The 13,308-nt window shown below is 45.0% G+C and overlaps 1 long non-coding RNA gene across 1 annotated transcript; it reads left to right on the forward strand.

The window, feature by feature from the left end:
• Nucleotides 1–5,981: 5,981 nt before the first annotated feature.
• On the forward strand, nucleotides 5,982–12,685 carry LOC114848422 (uncharacterized). The gene is made up of 3 exons (XR_005897197.2): nucleotides 5,982–6,506; nucleotides 6,747–6,935; nucleotides 7,514–12,685. It is a non-coding gene; the product is annotated as an uncharacterized LOC114848422 (long non-coding RNA).
• Nucleotides 12,686–13,308: the final 623 nt, after the last annotated feature.

Here is a 13,308-nt window from a genome sequence, read left to right on the forward strand (position 1 = left end):
AAACTACTGATATACTGATATAAACTACTAATATAAACATAATACATCCTCATAATAAAAGACTAATTGATTAAACGTAAAAAATACAAACATGATGATTGACATTTGCCAAATCATCATTGATAACCTGCTGTAACTACATTATTTATGCTGCCAACACGCGAGCCCAGCTCGCCATCAACCTCTAGCAACAAGCTTCTAGACCAAACCACGCAGACGTACCAAACAGAGAGGTCTAAGACACCACTGGCCTCCACTCATGTACAGTCTGTACAACTCATCCCAGGAACCTGACACCTTTATGTTCAGACCGTGACTCCCATGACTCGAACAACACAGGTGACGACCCGGTGAGCCGATGACTCAACGGAGGTAAATGTGGTGCTAAGGTGAGGGCTGTAAATGTGGAGGGAGGAGGAGGAGCTCACAATGGGGGAGGGGGGGATGTTGGGGCACAGCTGCTGGAGCCGATCCCAGCTGTCATTTGTCCTCAGACTGTGGTTCTGCTGGATTGTGTGAGTTAATAATATCTTTCTATGTGTGTATCTGGGTGAGAGGCAGCGTTTACGCTGGACCGCTCTCCATCCATCACAGAACCACATACACAGAGAGGAACTAACTATCACCAGAGCCAGTGAAATGACTGCATGTCTTTGGACTGTGGGAGGAAACACAGTGATATGAGGAGAACATGCAAACTCCTCAGAGAAAAGCACCTGGGCCACGCGGGAATCGAACCCGCATCTTTGCTGTGAGGCAGCACTGAAAAATGTCATCAATGTGTGGGCCCTTGTAAAGGGCCTTGAGATCACTCTATTATGTATCGGCTCTTTGTAAACAAAGTTGAATTAAATTGAAAATTTCTTAGCTCAGTTCAGGAGCAGCCTTATTGTAGTTAAAGGTTTCCAGTATAAATGCGTGTGGCAGACACCTGACAACACGTTGGCAACCACCTGATGACACCCAACACTACCACACACACACACACACCCATGCACTCTAATGGGGGGGTGGGCGGGTGCAGGCTGGGGGGGGCAGGTACCAGCCTCAGGTTATCGTGACTGTGCCTCTGGGTTTTAGGTGGGATCTTACCCGTCACAGGCGAACCAGCCTTCCAAACCAGTAGCGGTGGTCACTGAGTGGACTCATATGGAGCTTTACACACATTCATACGCTGGGGACAACTTTAAGTCAAGCCGGGTATGGAACCAGCGGCTGTAGTCCCAGCTTTTCTTCAGCTCAGCTGCTCAGCAGCTCTGACCTCAAACAATCGTGACTGTGCCTGCCTTAGGTCGTCCCGGGTTTGTAGGTGGGATCTTACCCGTCATAGGCGAACCAGCCTTCCATGTTTGCACCACCAGCAGCTCAGAGGCTGTTGTTGGCTCCTCCTCCAACACAGACACCACTGACGTCACCTTGACATCACCACCCAGAGGTGGTGGTGCCGCGGTAACGTTTTTGGAGGTGTCTGGTGAGAGGGCCTCAGCTTGTGGTGACAGTCAGGTCAGTGTGGCTCATACAGAGCTTTGACAAACACACACATTCACACACTTTCAGTGTCTTTCCCAAGGACACGTCAGCTCGAGTCCAGAGCAGCTTGTTTCTGGCGTCAAACAGTCGTGACTGTGCCTCCGGGTCTGACCCGTCATCGGCGAACCAGCCTGCCGTGTTTACGCCTCACCACCAGCAGCTAGAGACTGGTTTTGGCTCCGCCCCCAACACAGACCCCTCTCCCCTCCTCCCCCTTCACCCACCTCACACCACGTCACCCGTGGTGGTTGTGGGTGTTAACAGGTGCTTGTAACGTGGTTGTCAGGCAGCTGCCACACACATCTACAGTACATTGAGTGGCCCAGGCTGTCAGGCTGCTCCTCGTCTCCTCCTTCTACCTTCTACCTCTCTTCTGGGACCTTCTACTTTTACTGTGCCGCCTCCTCCTCCTCCTCCTCCCTTTGTTTCCCCTCCTCCTCCCTCTTAACTTTATTTCTCCTCCTCCTCCTCCTCCAATTTATTTCTCCTCCTCCTTTTTCTTCCTCCTTGTCCTCCTCCTTTTACTTTGCCACTTTCTGTCTTTTCTATTCTTCTTTTTTGGTCTTTTCGACTTTCTTCAGGTGGATTTTCTTCTTCATTTTTCTTAACTTCAACCCCACCTCCTCCTTATCTCTCGTCTTAGTGCTTTCTCGTTTCTCTTCTCCTTCTTTATCAGTAGTTCTTTCAACTCCTTTATATCCTGCATGCTGAGTTTTCTTAGTTCTGTAGATATCTTACGCAGCTCCTTGTTACTCTCCTTCAATTGTTTCTCTCTCTCATTCCATTCTTCTTCTTTTTTCTTCCTATTCTCCCTCCACTCCTTCTCTCTTAACTTTGCCAACCTCACCTCCTCCTTCTCTCTTGTCTTTTTTTCTTTCTTTCCTTCTTTTTCAATCTCCTTCCGTAGTTTTTCATCCTCCTTCATCATCTGTATCCATTGTTTTCTTAGGTTCTTTATTTCCTTGATCTCCTCCTCGTTACTCACATTCAATATTTTCTCTCTTTCCTTCCATTCTTTTAATTTTTTCTTATTATTCTCCCTCCATTCATTTTCTCTTAACTTCATCAACTTTATCTCCTCCTTTTCTCTTTTCTGTTCTTCTTTCTTTTTTGTCTTTTCAATTTTCTTCTGTAGTCTTTGTTCCTCCTCTCCCATCCGTATCCATTCCTTTTTACGTTGTTTCAATTCTCTAATCTCCTTCTCGTTACTCTCCTTCATTTGTCTATCTTCCTCCTTCCATTGTTCTTCTACCTCCCTATATCTCTTCATCCATTCCATTTCTCTCCACTTCCTTAACCTTACCTGGTCCTTCAGTCTATGTCTCATCCTCTCCTCCGTCACCTCCTCCCCTGCCGCCTCCGTCGCCTCCTCCAGTTCCTCCACCGGAGCCTTGTCCGGCTCCTCCTCCACTGCTGCCTCCTTCTCCGCCGCCGCCTCCTTCCCCTCGTCTGCCGCCTCCACCTCCTCTGCCACCTTCGCCTTGCCCAGCTTCTCCTCTGCTGGCTTCTCTGACCCTGCCTCCTCCGCTGCTGCCTCCTCCATCTCCACCACTGGCTCCTCCTCCTCCTCCTCCGCCGCCGCCTCCTCCGCCTCCTCCACCACCTCCTCCTCCGCCACCGCCACCTGCAGCTTCGCCTCCAGCTTCGCCTTCAGCTCCGCCTCCAGCTCCTCCACCGCCGCCTCCAGCTTCGCCACCGCTGCCGCCCTGTTCAACTCCTCCTCCGCCACTTCCTCCATCTCCTCCGCCGCCTCCTCCTTTGCCACCGCCTCCTCCTCCTCCGCCACCTCCTCCGCTGACGCCTGCAGCTTCGCCTCCAGCTTCGCCTCCAGCTTCGCCACCGCCTCTAGCGCCGCCTCCAACACCGCAATCAGCTCCGTCTCCAACTCCTCCAGCTTCTCCTCCTCCACCTTCGCCTTCTTCATCACCGCCTCCTTCTCAGCCTTCACCTTCTCTTCAGCCTCCTCCTCAGCCTTCACCTTCTCTTCAGCCTCCTCCTCAGCCTTCACCTTCTCTTCAGCCTCCTCCTCAGCCTTCACCTTCTCTTCAGCCTCCTCCTCAGCCTTCACCTTCTCTTCAGCCTCCTCCTCAGCCTTCACCTTCTCTTCTCTTCTCTTCACCTCCTCCTCAGCCTTCAATCTCTGTCAATCCTCTGTATATTCTTTCGCTTTGTGGTTTGTAATCTGTAATGACACATAACATTCAAGGTTATTTTGACTAAAATAGCAGTTACAGAATGAGGCTTCACATTTACACAGTTAAAGGCTGAATGCTGACTAGTGCTCAGAAAGTTTTACACACCTTTAAAAACCTAAAAAAGTAAGAGTCAGTAAGAGTCAGGTTCAACTCAGCTTCAATAGTTTATGTAGTTATGAAAACATGATGTTATAAACTCAAAGATGTTGTTGTGTGTACACATACTTATGTTTAAATCATGCTGCAGTAATAATATTGGTTAAATAAATGTTATTTGTGAGCAGCAGAACTCTATAGCTAATGTTCAGAGTCAGGACTTAAGTTGGGACAAAGTCAGTAGTGACGCTTTTAATTTATAAACTTAATCACACACCAGGCAGTAAATGTTACATGCAGTAAATCCAAATTCAATTGACTAAATCAAGTAATAATAAATCATATACAATTAGTATTTAAAATAACCTGCTGCTGAACCTTTACACTTTTCAGATTATGAAGCCATAACTGTTCATTTAGGGCAGTAGCAAAAAAAAGTGTTGACTGAAGCAAACACATTAAAATTGCTGATTAGAGTAAAACTAATATAACACATGACAGCAGTCCAGCTCATCGGCGCAGTTTGCCCCACTTTCGATGAGACGGGAGCCCGACCACACTGTGCTCAGATGGGTTAAACCTGCTTCAGGTCGCTGAAGCAGCGCACATGGAGGAAGGCGTGTCTATGACAGAGACTCAGCTGATCACCGGCCAACGAGAGCTACAGCGTGAAACAGCGCAAACAAGCGCGTGGAACGGACAGCAGGCACGCTGATGATCGCGCCAGCAGCACTAACAACTCGGTAAGACGAGAGGGATTTCCTTAAATATGAGCGCGGCGTTCAGGACTTTATAGGTGGTCAGTAAATGCAGTATTCGCCTTTTATTTCGCTGACTGTACGAGCCGTGTAAGGTCTAATTAACCTGTCGTTGTGTTATTGTCACGTGACTATGCTGCCTCACATCTTATGGTTATCTGCTTTGTTGACGTGATCTTTCTGTTTTTCATTGCTCTGTGTTTAAGAGCTTTTGGGGTTGTGAGCTGGGTTTTATCCCGAACCCCTCCGTCCAAATTTAGTACTAAAACACTTTGTTTGCAAACAACAAAGATATGCGCCTATGCGCTGGGCTTAGCCGTCATCTTGTGTAAGTAAAGGCGGCCGCCGCCATCTTGTTTTCCTCGCGCACAACTAGACGGCCTTGATCACTTACAGACGCTTTCCCTCTAACACATCATGCACATTTTTAGGTAACTCACGCAACCACGCAGTAGAATAGTGATAATACTGTTACTTTTGCTACTACAACTGCTGCTGGCTAGTGTTTCCTATATGTGGACTGTCTGACTTTGTCTGGACATTTTAATTCTGCCACATACTGTAAACTGAGGCCGTGATCAGTTCACCAGAGAATGTGTCCCTGAGAAGGGAGGTCTGAGAGGTGAGTGGGACAAAATAGATGGTGTTTTAGCAGCTGAATAATGCTACCGTCAGCTTCCAGCTAGCTTGCTAAGTCTACCGACAGCGTCCAGCTAACACGCTAATGCTAACGGGCATTTAAAATAAACAAAACAATTTGTTTGATATTAATTAGAAATTCTTAGAAAAAAACTTGACAGAAACATGCAGGTAAAGTAAGTAAACTTCTTTCTGAGCACAATTTAGTTGGACTGATCAGAAAATACAAGTAAAATCCACAATTTTAGCTTAGCTGTAAAATGTCCTACCTCTCAGTGTCGCTGTTGGGTCGGGAAAAGAACTTTCTAGTTCTTTCTCCTATTAGTAGCTAGGGGAATTCCATCTCGTCATGGTTACAGCTTATGGCCAATCAGAGACTGTTTCTGTACACGTCAGTGTACAGTAATATTTAACTCATCAGAGCTGCTTATTTTGCTGCAGCAAAGATTCTGGACCCACTGTAAACTGTTGCCTGAATCTTTACTCATGTTAAACGGGTTTAATAAACAGGTAAACAATTTTTTTCCAAATGTTAATCTTACGTTTTATATGAGGAGAGAAAAATATTTACATCATCAACTCACTAATTATTCAAAATGATGAGTGATGCTTTAACAACCTAAAAAAAACATTTTTGTCACTATGTAGACTGTCTGACTTTGTCTGGACATTTGAATTCTGCCACATACTGTAAACTGAGGCCGTGATCAGTTCACCAGAGAATGTGTCCCTGAGAAGGGAGGTCTGAGAGGTGAGTGGGACAAAATAGATGGTGTTTTAGCAGCTGAATAATGCTACCGTCAGCTTCCAGCTAGCTTGCTAAGTCTAGCTACAGCGTCCAGCTAACATGCTAATGCTAACAGGCATTTAACATAAACAAAATTTGTTTGATATTAATTAGAAATTCTTATAAAAAAACTTGACAGAAATACGCAGGTCAAGTAAGTAAACTTCTTTCTGAGCACAATTTAGTTGGACTGGTCAGAAAATACAAGTAAAATCCACAATTTTAGCTTAGCTGTAAAATGTCCTACCTCTCAGTGTCTCTGTTGGGTCGGGAAAAGAACTTTCTAGCTCTTTCTCCTATTAGTAGCTAGGGGAATTCCATCTCGTCATGGTTACAGCACATAACCAATAAGAGACTGTATCTGTACACGTTGTTGTCCTCACATGCGTATCAGTAATATTTAACTCATCAGAGCTGTTTGTTTTGCTGCAGCAAAGAATCTGGACCCACTTTAAACTGTTGCCTGAATCTTTACTCATGTTAAACGTGTTTAATAAACAGGTAAACAATTTTTTTCCAAATGTTAATCTTACTTTTTATATTAGAGAGCAAAATATTTACATCATCAACTCACTAATTATTCAAAACGATGAGTGATGCTTTAACAACCTAAAAAAACATTTATTTGTCACTAATGAAATCTGTTAATGTGTGTGTGTGTGTGTGTGTGTGTGTGTGTGTGTGTGTTTGTTTGTGCGCGCGTGTGTGTAAATATCTGATCCCATCCAACCTCTGCATCAGGTCTCCACCACCTGATCATGATGATGATGATGATGAAGAAGAACCATCAGGAAATGCTCCTAAGGATGTGTATGGTCTCATGCTGTCACTTTGTTGCCTACATGAAGGTGCTGTGGTGCACAGACAGTGGTTTGTCCACTAACATGCAGATCAGCATGAGGAACATCCTGTTTTTGGCTCCACCGTTGTGTAAGTTTGTTTTTTGCTGCTTGTGTTTACATAAGCCTGACTCAAGGTTTCTGTAATCGACTTCTATGAATCTGTTTTGCTGCTGTTATGGGAAAAATGGTTTCTCTCCTATTCTCATTTGGGTTAAGATTTATGTTATCTTATGTTTTGTCATTCATATGTTTTAAGTACTTTTCATTTAGATTGTTCATGGTTGTCTCTGCCTAGTAGACTCTAGGGGCCGGGGAGTCGTGTCTTTCTCTCTGTTGAGACTTAACGCTCCGTGTTCCCTGATACTTAGATGCCAGTGGTGCAGGTGTGAGAATGTAAACATCTTGACACATACGTGGTGACAGGGAAGAGATAGTGCATGTAATTTGATTGGGTTAGACAGACGTTCCACCCTAGTCGGAGAGAGGGGTTAAAACGCGAAGACCACTTTAGGATTGTTTGATCTCAGCATTATACCCCCGCTGTGTTTGTTCTTATCTCCCCAGCTGACTTTTGATTTGCTTTTCTCATTATTATTCATTTACTTTGTTATTTCAATAAATCGCACAAAATGACAACTCTCTCTCTCATCTGCCTTTATTCTAAAGTTTTTCAACACAGTTCTTGGCGTCACAAACAGGATCCCGCTGCAGGTCGTCTGGACCGCGGTCCTGGCGACTAGGTTCGCTCAGCCTCCAAACCTCTACAGCTTTCTGAGTAGGAAGTCTGCCCACACGTCTGGATCGCCTCTGACGAGATCCAACAAACTCAAAATCCAACCTCTACTTGGCTCGGTGAGAGAGATTCCATTTTTTGCGACTTGTTGGAAGCAAAAAAAAGGGGGGGGTTGATATTTGGTTCCAGGTATTCGGGTTTCCTTGGTTCTGATCATTTGGTTTAGGGAAACAGAGGTAATAATAATAATTCTAAAACATCTCCTATTTCGCTGAAACTTTCCAAAATTTAATAATTAGGAACAACAATCAATATAATTACTTAATTAGGTCAAGTCTGCTCAGGGTTGGCTCTTGGAACCGAGCTTTTGTCTGTACTGGGGGGGTAACAAACAAGTGTGCAGATCTGAGCGCAGTCCACACAGAGTCTGGGGGACAAGAAAAAAGACGGCTTCCGAAAGAGGGAGTGCTTACGCAGAAGGAAGTTTTCTCGAGATACGAGGGATCCGGGTCTTAGAGGGGCCTGACGGTGAGGGATTACTTCTGGGAAGACTGTGTTGCTAGATCTGAGCGGTTCCCTTTCTACGGCGACTTCAGATAAAAAGAAATATTGGGAAGGTTCCAGCCGGAACACAAAAAGATCTAAGACAGGAAACCGCTGGACTCTGGAAGTTGAGCTCGGGGCAATCTAAGTCTCCACCACTGGACAGCAGCCTTACGAAATTAATGAGACGTAAATATGGTAATGAGTGCGTGTCATGTCTTCACAACTGGACAAAAGATTATGGGTTTCGAGAAGGGGGATCACTCAGTGTGAAGGACATACGCGATTTAAAAGAGAAATTGGAAGAAAAGGAGTCACAGCTCTGTACGAGCAAAGTTAAAACCTTAGAGGAAATTGAATTAATCCAAATCTCAGGGCATCTGTTGTTTAAAGAATGAGAACGCAGGGAAAGACTGAAATGCCAAAAAGTTAGGAGGGATTAAGGATAGGAGTGGCGACGAAGAAAGACTCTGTGGAAGCTTGCACACCACCACCATACACACATACACACACACACACACAACACCATGAGAAACAGAGCGCTCCCACTGGTCTGCTTTGTATCCTTTTGCAGAGCTGAGCGCGATGAAGGTGAATCCCGACCTGGACTCCTTCTACGTCAGCAGGAGGGCCGAGCAGGGCCTGCCCAATCAACAGCTTGACCGACCTCTGTCACCAGAAGCTGCACCATCCGGATCAGAGCAGCCAGAGAGCACAGACAACAGCAGAGAAGCGTCACCAATCCCCAGAACAACTACCGTTCACCTTCCGAACATCACCGTATCAGGAAAGTCATTCTGTGCCAACCTTCTGGCTTTCTGCCAGGAGTACAGACCCAGACCCAGCTGAGATTCCTCGCATCTTGGCCAAGCGTCTTTTACCTTTTTTACCATGAAGAATTAGTTGATGACTTTGTTCGCTGCCTCACCACCGCATACAACACACACGGAGGAGTTCATCCTACCCCAAAAGGAGTGGGGGGGCTCATTTGTTCACCATACGAGAGTCATCTGTGTGAGCTGGTGATGAAAGGGTTGCTCCCTGAAGTGTTTGACGCCGTGAAGCAGTCGTACATCAGATGAAAAGAAGCGCGTCTGTCTGATCTCACAAGACACGCACGCCTTGCTTATGACACTCTCCAGCAGAAGAAGATGGCAAAGAAGGAAAAACAACAGAGCGAATTGTATCTGCCCTCCTTGGAGATGTTCAAACAATTTCCTGCGTTTGCTGTGACGGTTCAAGGTGAACGCATGGGGTTTTTAGTAGATTTAGGAGCAACAAATTCGGTAATAGAATCTTTCATGTTTTCCAATCCACCTGAGTGGACGGTTTGCGTACACTATAGGTTAGTCTGGCCAGACAATAAAAGAAAAACTTACTGTTCCTCTGTCTTGCTCAACATCAGATGGCAAGACACTCAAACATTTATTTCTGCTTTCAAACATATGCCCAGTTAGAGATGCATCTGACCTGTCTTGTACAGTGCAGCACATGTGTCCACTGGTCCTGATGAGAACTTTGAAAAATCATGGTTACGCACACACACTGACAAATTGACCTCAATCTCTCTCTTTGCGCTTGCAATTTCTTTCACTAATGAACAAGAGAGATTTGTTGATGCTTATTCCGCAGATCCACATGTCCTCCTGTCAAAGCATGACGGAGACAGATAGCAGGACTTGGGTCCTTTCGTGGACAGATGTCAACGGGAAGGAGACTGGCAAGCGACTTCCGACATAAATGTGATGTATTGACCTACCTTGCATGCTTACAAGAAACTTTTTCAGTCCAACTTTCATGCGCAGCGCACAGTGCACTCGGTACCTCAACATTCCACACCACGTGTTTTTGTTGGAGGACGCGCTGACACAGTATCCAGCCTTACCGGAAGTTCCTGCTTCCCTGTGGGCCACACACAAATACAGTATGATGTAGGTTTAATCAAAGGGTGCGACCCAGTGGTCATCACACCTAAATCTGACCACAAACCATGTAAATATACCCTTTAAAGAGAGAGTTTAACTCTCTTTTGAAAGCAGGAGTCATCGTCCCATGTGCAACTCTCCCGTGAGGACCCCACTTTTCCCGGAAGAAAATCAAGACAAGGGACAGCCATCAGAATGGAGGTTTGTCCAGGATCTGCAAGCAGTAAATGCGGCGGTCCATTCTTTCTCAGATTCTGCCTATGGCAAAAAGTCTTTTTAGTTGTCGATTTGGCCAATGCTTTTTCAGCCTGCTCGTCCACAAAGACAGTCAATTCTGATTTGCTTTTGAATTTAACGGAAAGTCTTTACCAGACTCTGTCAGGGGTATTCAGAAAGCCCTACAATCTACAATATGGCATTAAAGACAGCGTGGATGATCTTGTTTTGTCCCCAGGCACCGCCCTACTGCAGTACGTTGAATTGATGATCTGCAGTGAGAATCAGGAAACTTGCACAGCAGACACGATCAAGCTGCTGAAATACCTGCACGCTGCAGGCCACAAAGCGAGCCAGTCCAAATTAGTTTGTTCAGACTAAGGTCACCTTCCTAGGTCCCATCATTACCGCTGAAGGGAAATCCATTTTACCTGAAGGAGCTGAAGCTATTCAGAACCTGCCTAAACCGTGCACATACAAACAGCTTATGTCCTTTCTAGGCATGTGCTCTTATTGCAGGAATTTAATTCCTAACTGCGCCGTCTTGGAGGCTCCACTCAGAGCTCTGATGCAGACATCCTCTTCGTCCACCTCTCGCCTCATGTGGACATCTGAGACTAAACAGGCATTCATCGACTTCAAACCTGCTCTTCAGTCTGCTCCTACATTGGGTCTGCCTGACCCTACGCGACCTTTTACCAAACAGTGGATGAGGCCCACGGTGCCTCCAAGCAGAGGTGTCACTTCCTAACTGTGACCTCGTTCTCTTTGTTGATGGCTCCATCTCTAGAGACCCTGCTTCGGACCAATGTCAGGTTGGGTATGCAGTCTGCACTCCTCTTGTCGTCTTGAAGTCTGGCTACTCTGCTCAGGCTGCAGAGTTGATCGCATTGACTGAAGCTAGTAATTAGCAAAAGAAGAGTCTGTTACCATCTACACAGACTCCACAGATGCTTTTGGAGTTACACTTTGGTGATCTGTGGAAGCATTGGAAGCTTTTGAAGTCTAATTGCAAACCTATCTTACATCATGATTAGGTTGCTGCTTTTCTGGACGTTGCCACCCACAGCTAATGCTGTTTGTAACTGTCTGACTCACACCATCAGTGACCACTTTTTTTCTCCTGCAATGGTCACTGCCCGGCAATCCCCTCCCTCTCCCCATCCTTGTTCCCTCTCCTGATCCTCCTTTCCTCGCTAACTCTCTCTACCCTCTCCTGCCTCATTTCTCCCTGTGCTTTAAACGTTCTTTACCTCACAGGAATGCAGACTCTGGCAGACGAATGGTTCCTCCTGTAGCCATGGAGTCTGGTTTGGGCCTGATGGGCAGCTACGCCGCCCAAACACTTTTTTTCCCCACAATTCAGATTTTCCAACAGGTGAAAACAGGCGACAGGACCATTACACCATCCAACCAGGGGACTGAGCGATCGTTAAGGAGTTCAGGAGGAAGCATTGGGACTCCAAACGGTGGCAAGGCTCCTTCCAGGTCCTTCTGATGATCCACATGGCTGTGAAGATCACAGAGAGAGCGACTTGGATTCACTCCATCCACTGCAGGAAGGTCCCGGATCCGACAGACGATCCCTCCATCTACACCACATGGAGAATTCTCCACTAACGAAAAGAACTGAGAAGAACGACCCTCGCTGTGCTCACACACACGCACTGAGGCGAGGCTGCGTTGACCATTCAGCTAAAGGTGTGAGCCAAGCGCCGCCTGAAGCTGCACCGGTGAATCACACTATCAGACCATACATCTACACACCACTCCTGAGAAAACACACACACAAGCAGCCTTGAGTTGTCAATGCTGGACGATGTGTAGACTCTCCTCATCAAGAGAGTGACAGTGACACAGGTGACATTGGGAGGAAACCTGGTGGTGATAACAAATCCCAAGTGTCTCTGTGATCAGCTGATCACAACCTGAAGAACTCCTTCAAACTGTCAATGCATCTACACACAGGTTGGAAACAATCTAACGCTACTGTTAAACAGGACCAAGCAGATCGTTACAAGACGTCAATTGTAACCTTGCGTTAGACTTCATTTTATGTTCCTCTGATTATTGCCTTGATCATATGATGTTTCCATGTAACTTTACACACTATTTTTGAATGAGAAAATTTCACAACGACACTGAGTTTAAATATCCTAAAGTTGATTTGGTGTTTTATTTGCTCACAATCACTTTATTCACTGCTACGATGAGTTTTTATCCTTCATCTACAGATGAAAGACAACACAAGCGGAAATCAGTTATCCCACTGGTTAGAGGTCATGCGTGCGACCTCAGTAACACACTTGTATTAAATGACACAATGCACTATGTTCAGAAACCCCGACTCTATTTCACGTAATGACTTTGTTGATGATCTTAGGCTATCTGATCACAAAATATAATCTGATACAAATATGATTATTGGCTTATTTTCTTCACATGCTCATACACAGGTTATTCTTGTATAACTACCCACCAAAACAGCTCCCAACCTTTTATCCCTAAGTTACTTGTATTTTATGTAAAGGTGTATTTGTGAATCTTGATGAGGTAATACACTCACTGTTTCATTTGTAAGGGCCGTTATTACAAAATGCAATGTTTGACAATTTTTATTATTTTAGTGTTTGATTAATGTGTAATCAAAAGGGGGGAGTGTTATGGGAAAATTTTTTCTTCCTTCTATGCAGTTAATATCTAAATTTATGTAATGTAATTTGATATATCGATATATATAGATTTTGGTTTGTTGATGTGCAGGATCAACATCCATGCTTTTTATTTGCTTTCCCCATTATTTTAAGTTTCCTTTATTTTTATAATAAATCTCACAAAAGACAACTTTCTCATCTGCCTCTTTATGGGAAATTTCCACCACAGTCAAATATTGAAAGCAAGTGAAAATTGTTTTTTTGTTTTTTTCAAAACTAGACATGGGTTGATTTCAGTCAATACAGTTCCTGTCATTGTTTCACTTTTAATGGGGAATTGGCAATAGAAGTAAGCAGTGTTCACGTTTTATTGAAATGTTCCTTTCATGA

The sequence above is a fragment of the Betta splendens genome, chromosome 22 (assembly GCF_900634795.4).
Source record: "Betta splendens chromosome 22, fBetSpl5.4, whole genome shotgun sequence".
NCBI lineage: Eukaryota > Metazoa > Chordata > Actinopteri > Anabantiformes > Osphronemidae > Betta > Betta splendens.